General features: G+C 34.6%; 1 long non-coding RNA gene across 1 annotated transcript; it reads left to right on the top strand.

Moving 5' to 3' along the window:
* Nucleotides 1–189: 189 nt before the first annotated feature.
* LOC141656239 (uncharacterized) lies at nucleotides 190–2,646 on the top strand. The gene is made up of 3 exons (XR_012548441.1): nucleotides 190–479; nucleotides 578–686; nucleotides 2,419–2,646. It is a non-coding gene; the product is annotated as an uncharacterized LOC141656239 (long non-coding RNA).
* Nucleotides 2,647–18,307: the final 15,661 nt, after the last annotated feature.

Raw genomic sequence — 18,307 nt, 5'->3', positions numbered from 1 at the left:
GAAAAGTATTTATTTTGATAGTTTCGAAATGTTTAAAAATAGTTTAAACCGTGTAAAACTTTTTATTTCGAAATAAGGGCGTATCGGGGGGAAAATGACAATTCTTTTGAACGTTGGGTAAACGAATTTGGAAATGGGTCGTATGAGTATTCAATTTTCTTGTAATCTCGTGTTTAAGAACTTTGGTCTTGTCGGAATTTGCATTTGACCTACGGTTTTAATTATTATCGAAACGAGTCAAAACCGACTCGAAAAATCCCGACTCAAACCCGCTCTTTCCTTTCTTTCTCTCCTTTCCCGCGGACCACACCCCTTTCCCCTTCATTTTTTTTTCTGATTTTTCTTTCCATCATCATCTCCATCGTCATTCTATCATAATCATCAACCAAAACACCATTTTCATCATAATTTCTTCGTTACTAGTCCGTTTTTCGCAAAATTTATATTTCCGGAATCCCCTCGACGAGATCTACAACCTAGTATGTTTTAATTTTAATTTTCTTGAAGTTGTTTTAAGATGAATTTTCGGAAATTTCGGTGTTCATGCTTATTTATTGTGTTTTTATTGTTCATTTAGGTGAAGAATTGGAGGACGAGTTTGGGGACTCGTATATTGTCGAGGATAGCGGCTAGTTGTTGTTAGGGTTTGGGTTTTAAGGTGCTAATTGCTCATTTTCTAGCTTAAGGTAACATATTTCGAGTTACTCGACGAAAGATCGTCACATGCTTTGTTGTTTTTGTATGTTTGGTGATTTTTGTTTGAGTAGTAGTTTTCACATGTTAAAATTTGTTGCATGCATGCTTAATTTATGCCTTTTGTTAGTTTAAATTAACAAAGTTGAATTGGGAACGATTAATTAGTGTTCAGACGGTCTTTTACTAAACAAAAATGGAAAAATGGTGGTGTAGGGGTGACGGCCAAAGGCCGGCACAGCCCACGGCGACCCACGGCCGGCCTTGGGGTTGGCCGGGTTGGTCCGTGCTTGTTTCGCGGTTTTTCGTACAATATTGGTCATTTCGGGTTAATTAATGTTAGAGTTGTATAAGTCACATATGGGTACACTTTTAAATTGAACTATACTAGTAGTAGAAATTATTCTTATATTGGTAAAATTTAGCTTATATTGATAGTTATCACATGTTAGGATAGTTTATAAGATGAAATTGTAATGATTAGGCTCAAGGTAAATTTTATAGCAATAATTGCCATGTTTTGATGATTGTCGAAAATCGAGCCTTAATCCCTTTTTGATCGATTCGATGTCGATCAATTGAGTGATTGGTCACCGCAATTTAACCCGCACTGTCGCCGCAGGTGGGGTTGCGGGTAAAAATTCGGTTGGATGAAATTTTGAATGAATTAGATAGTCGGCCTTTTTCTTGTTTTAGGCCATTCATTATATTTTTATCTCACATGTGTAATTAGTTGATTTAAGTAGCTTCTTATATTGTAGAAACGGCCCTAGATTCCCTGAAGCCTTTCATATGGTTAATATTGTTAGAATTGAAAATTGGTATTTAATACTTATTGAGGATACTGTTGGATTTGTATGCTGAATAGACATTTATATAGCCTTTCACATGATAGAATGTTAGAATTTATGTTGGTAAGTAGGACTCTTTGCCCTCTTATGGTTAAGTGGGTGTCTTACTTGACTTGTGTGGTGAGTCTTGTGTGGTGTGGGCTAAAGTGTTCAATTTGGGACTAGTGGGACTAGGTCCTAGGTGAGTATTTCGGCCTTCATCATAGATAGGTCTTTATAGTCTTTGACGAGTATATGTTCACTGCTTGATAGCCTTTGTGTTCCTGACTAGTGGATTTATATCCAAGTTGGGGCATGACCTCAGTTACTTATTTTGATAGTAAGGGGTCAGCTTAAGTACTAGCCAACCCTTTGGTGGACTCCTTAGGGTACTCACTTTGTTTTAGAAAAATTGTGGGTCTTGGGTGCGGTGGTGTGTATCCGCATGTCTAGGTCTGCGCAGATTTTAGGCTAGGGTTGTGTTGTCTCTTGGCCATGTTTTATTAATATTAACCGCTGAGCCAAGATACCGGTTCGATTACCTTCCCTACCTCGTGGTATAGACTCGAGTTACAAAGTGACTATTGACCGTACTAAGAACTTATGCCTGTCTTTGATATATTGCCCTTTCTTGTATGGTGATTTTATGAACTGTAATAGGTGAGATGTAAGCCGGTTACAGTTGATAAAGTTTGGATTACTATTTGCATTATATGATTCACATGATAGTTTAGTTTGGTCAGTTTAGGGGTCATAGGTTAGATTACATGATAATTACATGGTTTATCATATTGTTTACATGTTACATTAATTTTGACGATTCGTGGCTGGGAGGACTCGAAGTTACTCCCCACTGAATTGTGGCTTTCGTGTTTGTATAAAATGCGATTGACAGGTCGTTGATGCTTTGTTGGGGTCACAGACGAGCTAGTGAGCAAGGAACCTTGGACCTAGTTTTGGCTATTCTATTAGTAAACCTTTTACCTTTTGGTTTTGTATATAATTTGAAGGGACATATGTCTCCCTTTTCTATTTTTGGTTTGTATCATTCTATTTTCTTATTTAGCTATGGCATGTAAAGTAGTTCATTAGCATTGCAGGTTTTGGCACCCGCTTCTGGGAATGTTGGAAATGTTGTGATTGGTTTAGAAAATTTTTTGAAATTACAGGTTTTTGGCTAGTTGAACCAATTACAAACATATCCTACCAGTTTTTCTGTAGAATTTACGTAATTATTTAAGGCTAGATTTAAGGGTGTCACAGTTGGTATCAGAGCCTATTGCTCCCGACGCACGTTTGTGCACCCCACTTAAAAATTACTTGACCTCTAAATAATAAACTGGAGAGAAGGGTAGGATGGGTAGAATTAGGATTTATGTGGTAGTCTGTTTGTGATTGCTAATTGTTAGGTACTAATTGATTTTCTCTTTTACAAGATGGCATTCCAATAAATGTAGATAATGCTATCTTACCTTAGTCTTCCAATCTCGTGGTTGATTCGTTTTTTTTTAATTCCTCTTCTCTCGCCTTGGTAACTACTCTTCTATTCTTTCTCCCGTTTCATCATTGGTTCGTTTTCTTCTTATAATAAGAGTCCTTGTGGACACCTTCCTTTTCTTCCGCAGGATAGTTCCCTTGTTCAAGAGAACCCGGTTTTAAGAGAATGTATCATTGGAGGGCGTGAACGAGTTGAGAAATTGATTGTTTAAGGTTTGAGTTGTATAGGAGAATATAACTTGGGATCCTTTGGTTAGACTTGTTAGTTGTGCATGATATGAGAGCCTAGTGAGTTGAGAAACACCTTGGGATTTATGTCTATTGAGAGCTTGTTTGTTATAGATGATTGAGCATGGGTACTACCTTAGCACATAAGATGGAATGAACCTAGGCTACTTCATTTGAGAGTCTCGATGTTTCTTGTGGAGAATTAAAGGAATGATAGTTAGCTCTAATCCTTGTAGGCCTTGAAAGGAATACAATAGGACATTGATGTTGCTTAATGGATTGGTATTGTACTTTGGAATTAGTTAGTTTGTTAAACCTTTTAAGTTGACCAAATCTAGTATAAAGTAGCCCTTGTTGACCTTATTAATCATATCTGAATTTGGGAATTTTGGTGGAAAGTTGTTCGATGTAGTTCGTAAGTTCAAAGATGTGATTCTAATTTATGGTATCGGAGACTAGAAGTATTAAGTGGTGAATTGATTTTGGCTCTTGGAACCAATTGAGTTGAGGAAAACCTACCTTTGTGAGTCCTTGTTAATCCTATGATATGGTAGACTTTTGAGTCTTTGCTGAGCACCTTAGTGATGTAACTTTATCATAACAACCATAAGCTTTGAGGATTTTTGTATTTTGATTTTTGTCGGGAATTAGTGTAGGAGTTTGTGTCTGTATTGGACCATGTGATATGAGAGCTAGATTTTTGGTGGAATTCTTATGATGGCAATGTTGTAGTCACCTTGCGAGTTAAGGTTCGCGTGTTTTGGTGGTATAAGACCCACTTTGGTTTCAATTTGATGATGAGACTAATGGGATTAGTTTACCTAGGTGGAGTATTTCTATGGTTATTTTGGAATTGTTTTGGGCATTGTCGTTCGGGGATTGTCGTTTGTCATTTGATCCTTACTTCACGGATTGGGGATTTATAGTTAAGTCTGTGGATTGTTATTGTAAATTTGGACCTTATATTTAACCCTTTGAGGAATCTTTCTATTGGAATTGGAATATTGTTGGGAAATAGGATAGTGAACCTTGAGTAAACCGATCAGATGATTTGTGTGATGAACCCATTTATCTTATAGTTAGTGCTAATTATGGATTGGATAGTGCAACTTGTTGCTTGTGGGTTGGTTTCAAGCATGAATGCGTTTGAGAATATTGAATCTTGGTAAGGGTATAATATTGTTACTAGTTTCGACTTTGGATTTTGAGTTTGTTTGATGGAGGATACTGGTGGAAATATTTTGATTGGGAAACTGTTAAGTTATAATTGTAGGGGATAGGATTGTCTCAAGGATTAGCTTATGAGTAGACTTGTCGAGGAGTGGTTCAGATGGCTCTTTGGATTAGTGTGGCCTCTGGTTGTTGCCCTGTTGATGTTCGGAGGACCTAGTAGGATGACTCTGTGGTTGGATAATTGAGTGAACCTTTCTCGATGTACCGATCTTCCTAATTCCGATCTCCGACAATTGTCATTCTTGCCATTCTGGCTTGTTCCGTTGTGCTCGCCTTTATGGAACTCATTTGACCTCTTGAGTAAAGCGTCCTGTTCGTTGGCATCTTTATTGACTTCATCCAAAAATTCCACCTTTAAAAGTTCAATTCCTTCTTGTCTGTTGGGTGTGAGTTCCCTATCGCGACTTGCACTTCTCGTTCCCAAGTTGTTTTCCATCTTGCTTAGATTCTATATAATTTGAGTAAACTTTTGGTTCATTTACTTGGAGTAAATTTACAAATTGACCTTTTTCTATAACATTTGAAAATGATTTCTCACTCTCTTTCAACCCTAGTGTTCGATTGGACATCTAAGCTATTTCTCGTTTTGTGTAATGATTCCTTTTCTTACTATTTTTCCGAGTTACTAAGCCTTGTATAATCATAATTAGTAAAGATAGTATTCTTACTATAGAATTTTAAACTAAAAGTTTGAAAATGCTTGTATGATTTTCAATGGTTTTAACATTAGTGAATGTTGAATCTCGTTGTTGGTGACGTCCCAATAATGGGTTTTCTCATTTATTGGTGTAGAGATATTTTTATATCTTGATATGAATATGGATGTTCTTGTCTGATCAACAAGAGTATCACCGTTTCATTGAAAAAATACCTATATTTTCTTATAACTATAATTTCTCCTTCTAAGTTTCGAGGGCGAAACTTTTTAAAAGGAGGGGTGATTGTAACGCCCCGTAATTTCGGACCGTTAATATATTTCGGAAATAATTTATTAATCAAATAAAAGTTGATATTTAAGGATTTAAAGTAAAAATAATTCAAAGGAATATAATTTTATTATATTTTGAAGAAAAGTATTTATTTTGATAGTTTCGAAATGTTTAAAAATAGTTTAAACCGTGTAAAACTTTTTATTTCGAAATAAGGGCGTATCGGGGGGAAAATGACAATTCTTTTGAACGTTGGGTAAACGAATTTGGAAATGGGTCGTATGAGTATTCAATTTTCTTGTAATCTCGTGTTTAAGAACTTTGGTCTTGTCGGAATTTGCATTTGACCTACGGTTTTAATTATTATCGAAACGAGTCAAAACCGACTCGAAAAATCCCGACTCAAACCCGCTCTTTCCTTTCTTTCTCTCCTTTCCCGCGGACCACACCCCCTCCCCCTTCATTTTTTCTGATTTTTCTTTCCATCATCATCTCCATCGTCATTCTATCATAATCATCAACCAAAACACCATTTTCATCATAATTTCTTCGTTACTAGTCCGTTTTTCGCAAAATTTATATTTCCGGAATCCCCTCGACGAGATCTACAACCTAGTATGTTTTAATTTTAATTTTCTTGAAGTTGTTTTAAGATGAATTTTCGGAAATTTCGGTGTTCATGCTTATTTATTGTGTTTTTATTGTTCATTTAGGTGAAGAATTGGAGGACGAGTTTGGGGACTCGTATATTGTCGAGGATAGCGGCTAGTTGTTGTTAGGGTTTGGGTTTTAAGGTGCTAATTGCTCATTTTCTAGCTTAAGGTAACATATTTCGAGTTACTCGACGAAAGATCGTCACATGCTTTGTTGTTTTTGTATGTTTGGTGATTTTTGTTTGAGTAGTAGTTTTCACATGTTAAAATTTGTTGCATGCATGCTTAATTTATGCCTTTTGTTAGTTTAAATTAACAAAGTTGAATTGAGAACGATTAATTAGTGTTCAGACGGTCTTTTACTAAACAAAAATGGAAAAATGGTGGTGTAGGGGTGTGACCGGCCAGCGGCAAATCCACGGCAGCCCACGGTACGACCTTGGGGTTGGCCCGGGTTGGTCCGTGCTTGTTTCGCGGTTTTTCGTACAATATTGGTCATTTCGGGTTAATTAATGTTAGAGTTGTATAAGTCACATATGGGTACACTTTTAAATTGAACTATACTAGTAGTAGAAATTATTCTTATATTGGTAAAATTTAGCTTATATTGATAGTTATCACATGTTAGGATAGTTTATAAGATGAAATTGTAATGATTAGGCTCAAGGTAAATTTTATAGCAATAATTGCCATGTTTTGATGATTGTGCGAAAATCGAGCCTTAATCCCTTTGATCGATTCGATGTCATCAATTGAGTGATTGGTCGGCCCAATTTAACCCGCACTGTCGCAGGTGGGGTTGCGGGTAAAAATTCGGTTGGATGAAATTTTGAATGAATTAGATAGTCGGCCTTTTTCTTGTTTTAGGCCATTCATTATATTTTTATCTCACATGTGTAATTAGTTGATTTAAGTAGCTTCTTATATTGTAGAAACGGCCCTAGATTCCCTGAAGCCTTTCATATGGTTAATATTGTTAGAATTGAAAATTGGTATTTAATACTTATTGAGGATATTGTTGGATTTGTATCTTTGAATAGACATTTATATAGCCTTTCACATGATAGAATGTTAGAATTTATGTTGGTAAGTAGGACTCTTTGCCCTCTTATGGTTAAGTGGGTGTCTTACTTGACTTGTGTGGTGAGTCTTGTGTGGTGTGGGCTAAAGTGTTCAAGCTGGGACTAGCTGGGACTAGGTCCTAGGTGAGTATTTCGGCCTTCATCATAGATAGGTCTTTATAGTCTTTGACGAGTATATGTTCACTGCTTGATAGCCTTTGTGTTCCTGACTAGTGGATTTATATCCAAGTTGGGGCATGACCTCAGTTACTTATTTTGATAGTAAGGGGTCAGCTTAAGTACTAGCCAACCCTTTGGTGGACTCCTTAGGGTACTCACTTTGTTTTAGAAAAATTGTGGGTCTTGGGTGCGGTGGTGTGTATCCGCATGTCTAGGTCTGCGCAGATTTTAGGCTAGGGTTGTGTTGTCTCTTGGCCATGTTTTATTAATATTAACCGCTGAGCCAAGATACCGGTTCGATTACCTTCCCTACCTCGTGGTATAGACTCGAGTTACAAAGTGACTATTGACCGTACTAAGAACTTATGCCTGTCTTTGATATATTGCCCTTTCTTGTATGGTGATTTTATGAATCGTAATAGGTGAGATGTAAGTAGGATTCTGATTGATAAAGTTTGGATTACTATTTGCATTATATGATTCACATGATAGTTTAGTTTGGTCAGTTTAGGGGTCATAGGTTAGATTACATGATAATTACATGGTTTATCATATTGTTTACATGTTACATTAATTTTGACGATTCGTGGTCGGGAGGACTCGAAGTTACTCCCACCTGAATTGTGGCTTTCGTGTTTGTATAAAATGCGATTGTGGTCGTTGATGCTTTGTTGGGGTCTGCAGACGAGCTAGTGAGCAAGGAACCTTGGACCTAGTTTTGGCTATTCTATTAGTAAACCTTTTACCTTTTGGTTTTGTATATAATTTGAAGGGACATATGTCTCCCTTTTCTATTTTTGGTTTGTATCATTCTATTTTCTTATTTAGCTATGGCATGTAAAGTAGTTCATTAGCATTGTTGCAGGTTTTGGCACCCGCTTTCGGGAATGTTGGAAATGTTGTGATTGGTTTAGAAATTTTTTTGAAATTACAGGTTTTTGGCTAGTTGAACCAATTACAAACATATCCTACCAGTTTTTCTGTAGAATTTACGTAATTATTTAAGGCTAGATTTAAGGGTGTCACAGGCATCCTCATTGTTGCACCAACCTCCCCATTATTTGAGGCTCCACTGTTTTTAGGGAAGGTCCCCAAAAAAAAAGCAAGACAAATTGTGTTACTTATGGGGAGGTTCCCAAATGTTTGTGTGTGAATTGGGGAACCCCATTGTTGCATAAATGTAGTTATGAAATGGGGAGGGTGAATGAAAAAGTTAGTGGAAAATGAGGTGGACGAATAAGAGAAGGAAAGAGAAAATATGAGGAGCCCCACCTTTGCGGATGCTCTTATCAAACAAAATTTACACAAATTCTCATTTGTGACGGAGATACCCGTCACAAGCTTGCGACGGGCCAAATACATACCATATTGTGTGTATGTGGTACCGGATCCATTATATTAGTGGGGGAACAAACAGGCGGCTACTCAATTAATGGACCGTACCTTAAGCAATATTCTAATGTTTCTCATGTACTTGAAGCATTAATTTAATACAAATTATTGGCATTTAAGAGACAAAGCATTAAATGCTTCTTCTTTCTTCTGCGTACCACATACACACTACATCACTTCCATACATCCTCCATGCATGCCTAACAAATATCCATCTATTTCCTCTCTATTTTCTACCATTTTGATCTTAAAATCTATACAAAATTTACAGTAGTAACATTATCAAAAACATTTTTTTTGTGACAAACAATATTTGATGGTGCGATAATTGATGGTGCCCTAATTGATCAAACAATGGAGGACAGAAATGACGATAATGTCATAATTCATGAAGGTTTGACGGAAAAGAGTAAAGATATATATTGTTTCCTTAGGGTGTTTATGTTGTCGAAAACTTAGAGCATATTATGATTATTATTGTTGTTGTTGTTGTTGTTGTTATTGTTGTTATCATTTTAACACAAATCAAACGAAAAGATAGAGATTTTGATTTTGGTCATTGTTATCTTGAAAGTTGTTAATGAGTGAATATTTTGTTGTCATCTCATGAAGTATGAAGTTTGATCATTGTTACCTTGAATATTGTTGTGTATGTTTTCATTGTAGTATACATGTTTGAATATAAGTTTGCACGTGTAAATGTCGGTATTTTCTGCGTTAATGTCACCCTTGCAACATTTCTAGTTAGAGATTATTCCAAGACAGATATTGTTGTGTAGGAGTTTTTCATTGTAGTACACATATTTGCATATAAGTTTGCATGTGTAAATGTTTATATTTTCTGGGTTGATGTTACCCTGTCAACAATTTTATTCAGAGATTATTCAAAGGCAGATATTGTCGTATACCATATAAATGTCTCTACTTTGAGTGCTAATGTGACCCTGTCAACTGCAGTACTACATATTATTAAAAGACATATGTTTATGTAAATCTAATTAGTGTCTCTACTTTGAGTGTTAATGTGACCCTGTCAAATATAGTACTTCCTCCGTTTTTATATGATGTACCCATTTGTTTAATATATGAGTGGAGTATTTTAATAAAACGGGTATATCATATGAGAATGGAGGAAATACAACATGTTAATTAAAGAGACATGTTGTTGTATATCTAAATAATGTTCATACTTGCAGGCCTAATGTCACTCTGTCAATTGTAGTACAACAAATTATTAAAAGATAAAGTAGATGTATATCTAATTAATGTCTCTACTTTTAGTGCTAATGTGACCCTGTAAAATATTGTACAACATATTATGTAAAGGGGCAAATGTTGTTTATATTTTGGTGTTAATGTTTGCACTTTTCGTACTAATGTCACCCTGTCAACTAGAGTATGTCAGATAATGTAAATGCAAATGTTATTTTATATCTCATCAGTGTCTATACTTTTTGGACTAATGACACCCTTTAAACTTCTGTAGGTATTGGTTATTCAAAGCCACAATTGGAAATAAAAGCAGAAAAATTGGAAGTTATTTATGAGATGTATCAGAAACACTCACAGGCTGTCGGTTTCAGCATTAGGAAAGCAACATCTCGCAGACTCAACGGGCTTCGCACACCTTTAGTCGAGAGATACTTTGTATGCTCATGTGAAAGAAAACATGAGAATGGTAGTAGGCTAGTTGAGAATAGTTTAATATGGTTCATTATGTTTATAGAATTGGACACTTTGTCACTACTTGTGAAAATAACTTAGTTTAATTGATCATTATTAGTGAACATATAACTCAGAATGATAACATATAAAATTAAACTCTCAACAGAGTAACCAGTTTCGGGAAGTTCTTGAGTCCTATAAAATGTATCCAATAATCAACGGTTTGGGACCATTTCTGACTTATGCATATGTGGTAACATATTATATCGATGTGGTAACAATTTATACTCGTGAAGTTTATTTGTGATGTATATTCTGTGACCAATTTCTTTGAAAATGTTTTTGAACTGAGATGGTTCCATATCCTGTTATAAAGGGTACATTTGTTACTACTTCTGGATATAAATTAGTTTTATTGATTATTATTAATGAACATGTTACTCAATATGGTAACATATAAAGTTAAACTGTCATCATGTTGAACTGTTTAATAAAATTGTGGAGTACTATAAAATGTAACCAAATATCAACTGTTTTTGAGCATTTCTTCCAGTTGTATTATGATAACATTGTTCTTTTGACATGGTAACAAAATGTATATTTCAATATTTCTTATCCAAATGAGTCCAAAGTTGAACCTAAACCTGTCACTGAGGATAATAAGTACAACCAACACTACACACGTACGGATATATGAATATGTTGTCGTATATCCTAAGAATGTTTATAGTTTTATTCATTTTAATTATCAGACAACAACAAAATACGACAAACAATTAAACTCATGTGTCTATTTGCTAGATTTTATGTATTTGGTACAAATGTGTTCTATTTGGTATGATGAAAAAGTATGATGACATATTATAGTGATGAATTGTTGAGTTAAATTTTAACATGTTGAGTTAATTGTTCAATATGTCACCACTTAACCTATGTTATTAGATTATTCTAATGTCAACAATAATCCAAAATATGATGACATATTAAACTGATAAACTGTTGTGTTAAATTTTTAATATGTCACCAAATGAAGAACTTAAGTAATCGTTTAAATTAAATATGGAGTTATAAACATCTGAGCTCGATATGGTAATATTGTCTTCTGTACACAGAAAGCAGACATAGGCTATACCAACGACCTTCTCTCCAGCCACATCAGCAGCTTCCTCTTGAGCCACAACCTTTCCTTATCCTTTCCCGCAACAACTTTCTTGTTTCCTTGAGCATTTGATTGCTCAATCGGCTCATTTGTCACAACTTGCTCAGTATCTAACAATACCAAAAAGAATACATCAATTTAACAACATCAAAATACTGCAGTTTAAGTCATGAAACATACATAAACAGTAAATGGTACTATTTTAAGTCAGTTTGTGACCATTACAACAATAAAACAATAAAATCTAAATGGTTATAAATAGCACACGCACATGTTAATAATTTTAATCAAATCTAGTCAAAACACATCGTAAAATTATTACATTAATCTGCTTAATATGGTTATATTCTCACTAATATGTTTATATATTTTAAAAGAGTTACAAATTTTAACTAATATGGTAACATCAAACTCACATTTCATCATTATAATTATATGATATTTTCGTATAGTAAGTTGCAAATATGTCACCATTTGTATCCTGTTATGTTACCATTTTATACCTTTTCAAAACAAATACATAAACTGAATAAAAATAGAACCATTCAAATTATCACTTGTATATATCTCTCTAGTATTCAAAAAAATGGAAACCTGCAAAAAAAAAACGAATAAAATGAGTATACCTTTTCCGACATCATCACTTGGATGTGTCTCTCGGGTATTCTTCTTAGGTGGTACGCTTGTTGCCGTTTTTTTTTTTTTGCTATGTTAGCAATTATTGTGTTTATGTTGGGGTTTGGGGTTGATTTTTAGGGAGATGAAATTAGATGTAGAAGGATTTTGGAATTTTGGAATTTGTAAAGAGAGAAAGAGGAAGATGAAAATGAGATTGTGACGATAAAAATGATGCTTTGATTAGCTTAAATTTTCTTTTTGCACTCCCTCTCTCCTGAAATGTCAAATGTGGGGTACAAGTCTAATATTGGGAAAGTAATATTTACTGTGTATGCACAGTATCCGTCAGCATTTACTGTGTATGCACAGTATCCGTCAGCATTACAGTATCCGTCAGCATTACAGTATCCGTCAGCATTTACTGTGTATGCACAGTACGGGTTGTCTACCCATTTAGCACTTAAATGGTACTATCCAACCCGCCGCAAGCTTGCGACGGGTATCTCCGTCACAAGCAAGACGGATTGACAACTTAATAAAGCTTGTTCTGTAATTTTTGGGTACTTAATTACCCTTTCTCTTATTATCAAAAAATAAAAAGAATTTAATAAAGCAAATTGTTTGTCAGTGAATTACAATTTACTTAGTATAATTTGAGAGTTTTAATGATTAAATTTGTCATGAAAAGACAGTTACAACTTATTAAATGATTATTAGGATATTATCGACATATTATTAGACTGTGAAATGAAGTAGTGGTGAATAATACGAGTATGATTTTTAAAAGAGGAAGATTATTAAGTGCATTGTCAGATTATAAACATACACTTAATTTATTAAAATTTGGGATGATATTGAAAAAATGATAATAATGCGTAGTATTTTATCGATTGGTACTCTCTCTGTAGGACGGTAACTAGAAACAATAAAATTAGGCCATTATTTATAGCCCTAAACTCTCAAGACAACCTCTCCACACCCCAATAATTATAGACATTGTGTATCAATTGTGGCTACAACAAATTAAAGCATCTTTCCTATACACTCTATTTGCCAAACTGCTTATAATTAATTAGCTACTTCTCCCCCTTCAATTTCTATATCTTACAATCCCTCCAAGACGTACCATGTCCGAAGACACCATCGTCCCCTCGGAATTAACCTCGCAAGACGACGTCGAGTTTGTTCATCCTGCTGAGAATGATCCTCCTCCTCAGACAAACCTGCAGTCTCCTGAAGTGTTTCACGTTCAAACTGACTCGGTATGTATCCGTATCCCCTCCTGAATTGTTTCAGGATCAATGGTAAATAACAATTTAATATCTTCACTAGTGTAGCTCCCATGCATACAGATATTACAGAATTTGACAACTAATTAAACTAATGCAGTTTACCTCCATTTTAAAAAAAGGTATAAAATTTGCATATATAATTCCAAGACGATATTTTATTAGCCTTATTTATGTAAAAGTTAAAAATGATTGATGTTATGAAAATAAATTATGAGATAAATATCATTTAGTAATATTGATAGTGAACACTAATTAATTAGGAAATCAGTAGAATATTACCTAGGCGGAAAATTTAAACATGAGGATTTGAGATCTATTATTCTTTTAGTATATAAGAGATTTTGATCGACAATTTTTTATTTCATATATAGAAAATCAATGAATTTTTTATCATAAAAATGTGGAGGAAAATCTTTTACATATCAAATTTGTGCAGATTCTAAGCATTTCAATTTTATGAATATATCCAATTAAAAGATTATCCATTTATAGTTCAAGATATACCTATAGAATAGACTATAATAATAAGCCCAATTGTAGATACTAAAATTTTAGGCGGGAAAATTTGAAGATCCACCTATTATTTTAGTAAATAGGGGATGTTACTTAGTATGAAATATGTATTTTAATGAATTTTTTTTATACATCAAAGTCAGAGATTTCATTTTCTCGATTTTATCAAATTATTATAATAAATTTCCTTTTTTGTCGCGAAGTTAATAATAATTGTTTATAGTTTAGTTTTGTGCATAATAAGGAGGAGCCAAATACTTCTCTGTTAATCGCACAAATGAAAGATTTAATTATTTGTCGTTTATAATTTGATACCTATGTTATTTTATTTTAATTAAAGAAGTATAATTTAGAGTTGATTGAAATTATTATATTTTGATAAAAAGAATATTAATTTAATGAAAGAAACATTTATTTCCATATTTGAGCTGGTTTACTTTGGCGGAAATTTCTTTCAGAATGCCTATTTTCTTAGTAGAAATCGAATTCCCTTTGACATATATTTTTACAACAATGATTGAGATTTCCCTTTGTTATATATTTTTACATTATATTTTATAGTGACATTATTCATTTAGGCGTGATATATATTTAATTTTAGCAATGATTTAGGTGTGACATATATTTAATTATAGCAATAATTTTAGAGTATATTTTTTATATTCTTACCGTATATTTTACAGTGACATTATTCATTTAGGCGTGGCATATATTTAATTATAGCAATGATTTAGGTGTGAAATATATTTAATTATAGCAATGAATTTAGAGTATATTTTTTACAGGTTATAATGTTAGGCGAGAAAAAACGTAGAGACTCCTATTCATTTAGTAAATAGGGGATGATACCAATTCAAGGAAATGATAGAAATAATATTATTAAGGAATTTCACTACAAGAAAATTTGTTTTTGGGCAACAAAATGGTTTAATATGGGCAATAAATATTACGTATTTTACTCGTCGCACAATATTATTAACACGGTTGCAAAATTCAATTCACATGACGATATTGTGTCCCACGGCCGGGATGTTGATCCCAAGTCCGGAAAGGAAGCCAATCGACATAGTCTGTGTAGTTATATTATTTGTAGTTGTAGTACTTTTGTTCATACTTGTAGGATATTATATTTTCCGTTACTATATGTGTTGAGCCTGATATTTTACACTACCGTCAGGCTAGAATTCAGCCTTAGCAATACCGTTCAGGCAAGTTCAACATAGCGGTCCAGGCAAGGAGACAGGCTAGAAGACCATATCAGGCGGACAGGGCATCATCGAAAATGCGATCGGTACAACTCAGTCGGGCGTTATTATAAGTCAAAGACAGAGACAATAGGCATTGTCAAGGTACAAAGATACAATAGGCATTGTCGGGTACGAGATATAGTCAGGCATGCGTACAAAGCGGTTTAGCTGACAGGCATTGGTACAAAGCCAGGAAACGTATGCGGGGATAAAGTGGACGACCAACATACAATATGGAGAAGATATTTACCAAGCATTGGATGCTAAGCAATTGAGCACATGTCAAAAAGACTAGTCTTCAAGTTGTTCCTATTTTGGTGGAAGACTAAGTCCACATCTTTTACTATATGAAGTAAACATCTTAAACCCTAGCAAAACTAAGAAGGAGGCAACAACAATTAGCAAGGAACGGTCAAGAGAAGAACAAGTCAACTACAATCAAGGAAACAACCCTAGAAAAGTGGAGCTACTTCCTACTTACAAGCAACTACTCCTTCTACCTATTTTACTATAAATACGAAGCAACAAAGACATATCTCATCCCACTCTCATCTACTCGACCTTAAGCAAATACTACAATTATTTAGCAATTACATCATTGTTCTTAGATTACGCAAAATATATAGTGAAAATACTTCCGGCTTGGTGCCCGTATAAATCATTGTGTCATGTCTCTTTTTATTATTCTTTACTTTTAATTTATCTCTTTTTACTTTATAATCAACCCTGCAAAGGTACAACCACAATACCATCATAATAGGATGATACTAGTTAACCTCACCATAATCTACCCCGCCGGAATATCCTATAATGCCTGGCCGGATTCAGTGCGTAAAATCCGGTCAAAACAATTGGCGCCCACCGTGGGGCAACTAGTTTATCATTCCTACAAATTATTCGCAATATCTTTTCTTCTCCACAACAAGTTTTGAGAGCCTTAAGAAAGATCAATACAAAAATTTCCATCTCTACACTACAAACGTTGAATCCAAGAGAAATATTGTCAAGACAAGCTAGAAGCCCTTCCAATAACAACAAGTATAACATTGCTTAGGAGAATGTGGAGTTGAAGTGCAAATTTCACACTAAAGAAATTCAAAGATAAGTCTTTCTTATATCTAATACAAGTTTCGCAAACTCTAAGCAATATATCTTAAAATTTTGGTACTTTGATCTTACTTCAACATTTAAATTTTATATTTTGTTTATTCTAATAATTTTATGTTCTTAGGAGATGCAACTTTGAACTTCAAAAATCTAAGCCTGGCTGGAAAACTTAGTCCTGACCGGAACAGGCTTAAAAGTCAGCCCTGAACAGTATCGGTGCAGGACAGTCCAGTCTTATAAGAATTTCACGCCGGGGAGAAATTTCTACCAGGAATTATTATGCAAGGCTATTAATCTATCATGATATGCCTGTCATTCATTCCCTCTCTTGGGCGATGCCTGGTCGTCATCGCTAGCCTGGCTAGAATGCCCCTACCAATATTTCCAAACTGCACAAAGCCTGGTCAGGATAAGATTTTCATCCTGGCCTAGTAAGGGTGTTCAAGTATTCCTGCACAGATAAGTCCTTATCCTTTCAATAAAATTTAAATATATATGTCATCGCAGTACAAATACAAAAACAACTATGGATCAAATATTTTTTGTAAAAAAAAATAAATAAATAATAATAATCATCTTACATATAATATTCTTAGTCAGTCCTGATACACTAGTGTTAGTCAAGCCTGACCTGACTGTTTTTGAAATCAGCCTGACCTGACTGTTTTTGGAGAGAAAATCAGCCTGACCTGCCTGTTTTTGGAAGGAAAAATTAGCCTGACCTGATTGTTTTCGGACAGAAAATCACCCTGGCCTGACTGTTTTGAAGAGAAAATCACCCTGGCCTGACTGTTTTGGAAAGATAAATTGGCCTGGCTTTGACCAGTCGATCCCGATATGCTTAGATCTATCATCACACTACCTTAATGAATTCTCACATTATTACTCATTAACTTTTCCTTATTATGTTTCAAACTTGTGTAGCATAAAACTAAAAACTTTGAACCAATAGAATTGTTACCTTCAATGGTTGATAATGCCTGGACAATTAAAGACACAATCTATCCTGACCAGCTAGTCAACATGGTTGTAATTGAATAATTTATGTGAATCATTGAGAAACTACTTGTGACTATTTTGGAAGATATGATATAATTTCAGTCCTATCAAATACAAAACATTGTGTGCCATGTGATAAGTTTATAAGTTACAAGGTAACCAAAAGAGGCATAGAAGCCTGTCTGAGCAGATTAAAACAAACTGGAGCTCCAATCACCAAAGTCGTCGGGGGCATCAAAAAGCTCTACTTTGGCAGGAAAAGTTACAGCCCTGGACAAATTCTTATCGAGGCCCTCGGAAACATACAAAGCTTTCTATAACCTCCCTGAAAGGAAAACACAATTATTCGTGTGGACTCCTATTCATGAGATGACATCATAAACTATCTTTCTACTCCTCTGTTACTGGCCTGGCCAGGCAAAAGGCAACCACTATCAGTTTACACATTCTTGTGACTGAAACAACCGTCAGTAGAGTCCTGGTCAGGAAAGATAATGATCAGCAACACCCAGCCTATTCAGTAAGTAAAAGTCTACTAGATGCGGACATGAGGTATGACTTTCTTGACAAATATGTTTTAGATATAATTATTTCATGTACTAAACTTCGTCCCTACTATGAATGTCGCCCTATTATAGTCAGAACTAACCTCCCCATTAAACCTGTCGTGAGGAAGCCTGCACTGTCAGGCAGTAAGATGACCAAGTAGTCTGTCCAACTAAGCACATATGATATCACCTTTAACCCATGATAATAATCAAATCCCATGCCCTAGCAAACTTTGTGGCTGATTTTACCCTAACCTAGAATCAAACTTTAAACCAATTAGACACCTAGACCTCCGGTCAGGGATGAACCATGTTTACATATGGGGCAACCAACATGCAGGGGACATGATTAGGTTTAGTACTAAAATCGCCACAAGGGGACATAATAGCACATGTTGTAAGCTTTTTATTCAAAATTGTCAATATGTTGCTCGATACAAAACTCTCATAGCAAGGCTCAGGG

The sequence above is a fragment of the Silene latifolia genome, chromosome 5 (genome assembly GCF_048544455.1).
Source record: "Silene latifolia isolate original U9 population chromosome 5, ASM4854445v1, whole genome shotgun sequence".
Taxonomy (NCBI): Eukaryota; Viridiplantae; Streptophyta; class Magnoliopsida; order Caryophyllales; family Caryophyllaceae; genus Silene; species Silene latifolia.
Note: the sequence above shows the minus strand (reverse complement) of the source record. Positions and strands in the feature narration are given on the sequence as shown.